This window comes from Parasteatoda tepidariorum, chromosome X2, assembly GCF_043381705.1.
Source record: "Parasteatoda tepidariorum isolate YZ-2023 chromosome X2, CAS_Ptep_4.0, whole genome shotgun sequence".
Lineage (NCBI taxonomy): Eukaryota > Metazoa > Arthropoda > Arachnida > Araneae > Theridiidae > Parasteatoda > Parasteatoda tepidariorum.
Window position 1 is genome coordinate 57314473 of NC_092215.1, and position 7165 is coordinate 57321637.

General features: G+C 28.5%; 1 long non-coding RNA gene across 1 annotated transcript; it reads left to right on the plus strand.

Annotated features, from left to right (window-relative positions):
• The first annotated feature begins 3807 nt into the window (after positions 1-3807).
• LOC122269202 (uncharacterized) lies at positions 3808-6826 on the plus strand. Its single transcript, XR_011638341.1, has 3 exons — positions 3808-4044; positions 4557-4698; positions 6715-6826. It is a non-coding gene; the product is annotated as an uncharacterized lncRNA (long non-coding RNA).
• Positions 6827-7165: the final 339 nt, after the last annotated feature.

Below are 7165 nucleotides of genomic sequence, written 5' to 3' on the forward strand. Positions count from 1 at the left end.
TGTATTATTGGGAATATATATATATATATATATATATTTAAATTGAAGCATTTTTTTAAAGTGATTTTCAAACAAATTTTGTTTATTAGGAAGTGACTGTGAGTTTGAAACTAGTTACAAATGCCAATAAATTGCTCGTAGGAAGTTTTTTAATTGAGACTTTGTGTTTTCAGAAATTTTTTCATTTTATCTATGTCTGGTTGTCATAACCTGAACCTATTTATAATGAAAGACCGATTTAATAGTTGTAAAATTTAATTCAGTTATCCTTTTGATTAAAAAATTTGATTGTTCTGATGACATTTCACGTCAATTTGTGTTTAAAAAAAATTGAAATAATTTTTAAAAAAAAGATCAAAATTTATTTTGAAAAACAAAGCATTAGCTGATAATTAAAAATTAATTATTATCAAAAAATTAGTTAAGAAGATGAATAGAGATGAAGTGAGAAAGAAAACAGCATGGAAAGTGGTTTTGAAGAAAAAAAGAGATGGAAAAGAAATGATTAACAGTAAAGTTTCATTACAAAACATAACATTTTCCTTATGTAAACAAAACAAAATTTCAAGTTTAAATACAAATGAAGGGTAGAAAATAAAGTGTAAATTGTTGAATAATAATTCAGGTTAGATATTGAAGTAAAATTAATTAAATGTGCAGAGGTTTAAAATTTATTAAAAAGTCAATTTAACATTCTAGAAAAGACGGAGGGAAAATTGCTTAAAGTTTATGGTGACGTTAAGTTACGAAAATGTCAGTGCAGTAACTAGTTCAAGAAATTTCATGTTGGTGTTTGATTTGAAAGGTGCTTCTCAGGAAGGCCTACTTAGAGTGATGATGACAAAATAAACACACTGATACAGGCAAACCCTACTTTATATGACACGAGAGATCGAAGGTCAGTAAAAAAAAGTTCAAGAGTCGGATGTAAGCCAGCTCGATATTTGGGTTTCTAATGAACTCAGGATTAATTTGATGGTGGGGGAGAATGACTCACCTTGGGACAATTTTTTATTTTCATTTTTCTTAATTTTTTTTATTTTGATCAATCATTGTCAAAATTTTACCTGGTATTCTTGTAACATTTGAAAACATTTTTAGCTAGGTTTTGATTTTCTACCTGTCATAAAAAAATTAAAAAAATTTTTTAGTTACCTTGTTATTTGTCCCAAGGTGTACCTCCTATTGAGGCACCTTGGGACAGTTGAAAATATGTGAAAAGTTAAGTAGAAATTTTCTAAAAATAGTATAACTAAATAAATTTACATTTTTTAGTGTTGTTAATAAAGTTTTATTTTGTTAGTTTCATCTTCTTGTATGCAAATCCAATTGTTCAGAATCAAATACAAAACCTAAAGAACGTTCAAAGCTTTGCTCTGCTTTTTTAACAAAATGTCATTTGAATCTATGTATGATTTGCCTTCTTTTTTCGGAATAAATAAATGTTGCAAATTGATTCACTCTTCTCTAAACTGATAACTCTTACTCATCTTCATCAACTCTTTCAACGCAACCTACAAAGGCAACAACAGATCTTTTTCCAGCAAATTTGATATGAGCAAAATCTCCAATATGTAATTTATTTCACTACTTTTTTGTAGATGAACTTTTTTCTTATCGTTAAATATTTTGTTGTCACTTTCACTGTTCATTTAATCTAAGCTGCAAGCATCGTCATCACTGTTATCATTGCATAAATCACTAATTGCTGGTTTTCTTCTGGATGTATATCTAACTAATTCTGAGAGTATTAAATACTCATCTTCCCAGATTTTTTTTTGATTCTCACAGTTTGGAGGAATGTTCATTTGGTTTGGTGAAGCACACTCATATGTAAGTGCATGTGCATCACATATTGTTAATCCTTAATGGTACTTGGAGGCTTGTAACATATACTGTACCAAATTTGTTTCTTCCTCATCTGTGTATATTTTGCGACTCTGTATATTTAAAATATATTTAAAGTTAGAATTTGGCTGCTCTCTTTTTTAAAAGGAAATAAAATGGCGGTTCAGAGTGGTCTTACCAATTCCTGTAGAATTCAACAGCTGTCTTACAAGTCATTTCCCCTGATAAAATTTGCAGCAGCTTTTTCAACATTTTTGCCCAAACTGCTGCATTATTTTTATACTTTTTGAAGAACAATTAAATTTAATAACTTCTGAACGGAAAGCTTTATACTTCATTATACTACCTTTTATTAAAAATAATTTCATNTAAAATAAGAAATAATAACTATTAATAAACACAGATTATATAAATTAACAAATAATTTGCATGCACAATATCTTTTTGCTAAAAATCTATTTTTAATAAGGATTAATTATGCATATCTAGTGTCCCAAGGTGGGCCACCTCCATCTGTCTCAAGGTGCTCAATGGGATATTTTAAAATATCATACTTTTAGGCTTAGCATTAGAACAATTAAATTTAATAACTTCTGAACGGAAAGCTTTATACTTCATTATACTACCTTTTATTAAAAATAATTTCATTAAAATTTATTTCTACAACTAATTAAACTTATATATGAAAGTAAATAAACATGCTTCAAAAATAAAAATCTTAATAAATTCTTACCTGCTTAATCAATGGAATCAAAATAGGTGATGCTGAATAGGAATCAAAATAGGTGATGCCAAGGTTAGGTGATGCTGACATTTATCTGAATCTAAGAGAACTAAAAGATAATTTAAAATTTAAGACCAAAAGTAAAAATGTCCCAAGGTGACCATTTGTTAAGTTATATAATACATAAGTTCATTTCAACATAAATTCTAACAGTCAAAAGCTTTAATGTTCATAGATTTAAATTTTTTTTAAAATATTCCAGTGATTAAAATATACGCAAGTTAAATACTTTGAAGAAAATTTAAAATTATTTAAATTAAAAATAAAAAAAAAACCTTGCAATGCAAAATTGGATTCCACATTTAGTGGGAAATATACTTCAACTTTAAAAAATTTATTTTAAATAAATTATAAAAGGTTTTGCAAATTTTATGTATTAAAAAGAATGCTTTTTAGTGTACAAAAAAATTTAAACAGATTGGAGATTCTAGAATTGTAATATTTTGTTATAAGATCAGGATTTTCAAAATCATAAGGAGTAATGACAAAAAGCTTTCGAAAATCCACTTATATTTATGTTAAAACGGCACAAGACAAATGAAGAATGTCAAAAAGTATTTTTTAATGCGCGATTCAAAACTAGCGTGTAATATAGTATTAGAATATCAGAATTATTTAAATCGGGCGGAGAAGCGTCCCTTACGAAAATTTAAGGTATATTTAAGGATGATTTGAGGTATTTTTGAGGTATTAAGGTTGTTTTGAGGTATATTTGAGGTATATTTAAGGTTGCAGAGAAAACAGCAATAAAAATTATACCTTGTAAAGGTTGTAATTAAGGTGTACGAGGTTGATTTATATATACTTCAGCTTGTTTTGAGGTTGTTTAAAACTCACTTCAAATCATCCAGACTGATAAGGTGATTTTTAAGGTATACCAGGTTTATTTTCTTACACTTGTAACAAAAGAGGTATTTTTGAGGTATAAAAATTTTTACCTTATTTCAACTAACGATAAAAAGGTATTTATTGAGGTATATGAAGTCATTTTATTTATACCTAAGCTTATTTTGAGGTTGTTTTAAATTCACTTCAAATCATCCAGACTGATAAGATGATTTTTAAGGTATACGAGGTTGTTTCTCTTACACTTGTAACAAAAGAGGTATTTATGAGGTATAAAAAAATCAACCTTATTTCAACTAACGAGAGTGAGGTAATTACGAGGTATAAAAAATATACCTTTTTTCTACTAACGATATTGAGGTATTTATGAGGTATAAAAAAATATACCTTATTTCAACTAAAGAGAGTGAGGTATTTATTGAGGTGTTGAAGTCATTTTATTTATACCTAAGCTTGTTTTAAGGTTGCTTAAAGTACACTTCATATTAACTAACTCACTTCCCAGAGTTCCATGCGAGCCGGCAAATGGCGTGTGTGTTGACAATCGAAAGTCTATTCGAAATTCGGTAAGTGTGCTTGACATTTATTAATTTAGTTTTATCACTTTTAATCAAATATGCTTCAATTTTGAAACTTAAATTTTATTATTTTTGTTTTAACGACGCGTCCTGATCTTAAATAATTTAAGTTGGAGGATATTCTTAGAGGCTATCGTTGTAGGCTTAGCAATAAGAGAGAATAACCGAAATATTTCTCGTCACTGTTTTGGGTAACATTACTGGTGAATCGTTACAGCAGGTTATGCACAGTATATTTTATTGTTTGTAGTTCAGTCAAATAGAACTATTCTTTTTATTTTGCTTAAATGTATATGTTTTAACGTAGCAGTATGCACGCTGATTAATTGAGAAAAATGTTCACAATTTCTCTTATAAATAAATCATTGAAAATTGAAAGATTTTTAAAATAGCAATTTTGCTTTGAAATTCTACTATAGCTGTATGCTTATCGTTTGGATATTTGTTGCAAAGTTTATATTATTGTTTATATATATATATATATATATATATATTTTCAGAGCTTATCCACAGTTCTCTGATATTACTGAGATGGCCTAGGCTGTAAATAGCACATGCGCGGCGGCGCAGAAGAAGAGACAAGCAAGCTACTGCTCAGCCTTCCCCTAGGATATAGTTCTGAATTTATACCTAAAAGAAAAAGTAATCTCTCCTAATAAACTACAGAATTTATGTAATTGTTGATAACAATAGTTTGCTAGATATTTGATAATTGAAAACTAGTAACTGTACTAGCTCACTTCTTCATGTTTGATCACAAAACTGCTATTTTCACTACATGTTATTTTCTCGCATTTTACCCACGTTAATTATTTACTAAGCAGATTGTTATTACTTATTAGAATATTGGGCAGAATGAAATTAAATCCGATTTCAAGTTTATATGACAATTTGTTTCAAGGTTATGAGCTTTTTCATGCAGCTGTTTATGGTTCACTACTTCAAAAATGTGCGAATTTCGGAAATCTTAAATATTTTAGAAATAAGTCAGTATAGTATGCAATTTTAATCCTGAATTGAATAAAATCAATTGCAAATAAAAACATTTATTGTTGAAAGTAATATGCATTATTTTGAGTTTCATCCTATGGGATGTGTATTTATATTTAAACAAGTGTTTGTAACAACTAACTATTAGTTTTATTCTGCTCGGTATTATAAGTTATATAGGAGATATTATACTCAACTTATTTTAAAAGTATTATTTCAAATCATTCTCTCTTAGACATTTTCCTCACATAAAATTACTCACAACTTTAAAATAAATGCTCCTTATCAGCTTGTAATTTGTTCTATTCGATTGAGTGTAAAAAAAGAATAAAAATTGGTACATAACTTTAAAATTTTAATTTATTAAACGATTGTAGATTCTTGATTACATTGATTAAAAATTATTAAAATAACTATTTTTTAAGAAACTCTGATGTGATTGACAATAACATAAGTCCTTTTCAGAATCAGCGTCAAAAATTTAAAAAAAAGCTGCTAGTTTCATGAAGTCTGACAAAAAGTTGAAAAATATAGACTAGGTTTATTGAGTTTAAAGATTTTTAAAAAAGAAAGGGAAGGAAATCTAATTATTAAACTTACAAGTACCATAATGTTACAGATGTATAGAAAAATAAAAAGTGTTAAAATTGCATAATAAGATTGGAATTATACAGGGTGTTTATAAAGTCCCGGACCCATTTTGATGTTTAATAACTCATAAAATAATAAAGATAGATTAAAATTAATAACATTAATGGTTAGATAGACTCAAAAAGTTTCATGACCCTTGTCAATGAACTTCCACGTGTGCCCCCTTCGTCGCACGGAGAATATCAAGTCGATAGTCAATTTCACGAGAGGTAGCTTTCTTTTTTACAGAAAAGACAATCTCATCAGTCGTATACTTAGACATGTTGGAAAACTTCGTATTTCCACAACTAGAAGAGCTTCAGCCACATGTCTTTTTGCAACAAGATGGTGCACCACCTCATTGGGGTATCATCGTTCGTAGTTCTTTGAATGACCATTTTACAGGAAGATGGATTGGGCGAGGAGGTCCAATTCCTTGGCCACCCAGATCACCTGATATAACGCCGCTGGACTTTTTTCTTTGGGGATTTATAAAGGACAATGTTTACAGGAGGATCGTGTCGAACATTGATGGCCTAAAAGCCAGAATTACAACCGCAATAGCCTCTGTGGATGCCGACATGCTTGCCGCTACCTGGCGTGAAATTGACTATCGACTTGATATTCTCCGTGCGACGAAGGGGGCACACGTGGAAGTTCATTGACAAGGTTCATGAAAGTTTTTGAGTCTATCTAACCATTTATGTTATTAATTTTAATCTATCTTTATTATTTTATGAGTTATTAAACATCAAAATGGGTCCGGGACTTTATAAACACCCTGTATATTTGAATTTCTGTAAATGTTGTTAATGGTAATACTGTCTTCAGTGTATTTTATTTTGTGGCTGTGATACATGTCATGCTTTTTAGCTACGAGGATTGAATAGAAATGGCAGAAGATATTTATCTGAAAAGGAAAATTAATTTCATCCAGTTAATTTAAATGATAAAAAAAATACTTTCTAATATTTTAAGACCTGCCACTATTATTGTAAATATGACTTTCTTACTAATTTATATTTTTTTTCCTTTTAGGTTCCAATAATTACAAGTTTCAACATGTAGACGGAAACAGTATTTAAAATAATTTTGTTGGTTTGTAAAAAAAGTGAAATTTTAGTTTTAAATAAAAGTACTTTGAATTTCAGCTGACTAATTATTTAAATTTGTAGTTTTATAGCTTTAAAAATTCAAGCACCTTAGACAACTATCTTCTAAAAATATGAGTATGAGTTCCCATAAATAATTTTTACTGACTGTAGAATTTGGATAAGTGCTATTTTAAGATGATTTAAATCAATCTATTAAAATTATAGAAATTATAGAAGAATTATGCATTTGAAACGACGTATTTAAATAACAACCTCCTTTCTACCTTTAAAATATACCTCGTTTATACCTCATTTATACCTCGATTTTTTCATAAGGGGTAGTAGTAACTACCGAAAAAAACATTAAAAATCACTTTGTATTTACGTTGAAATTG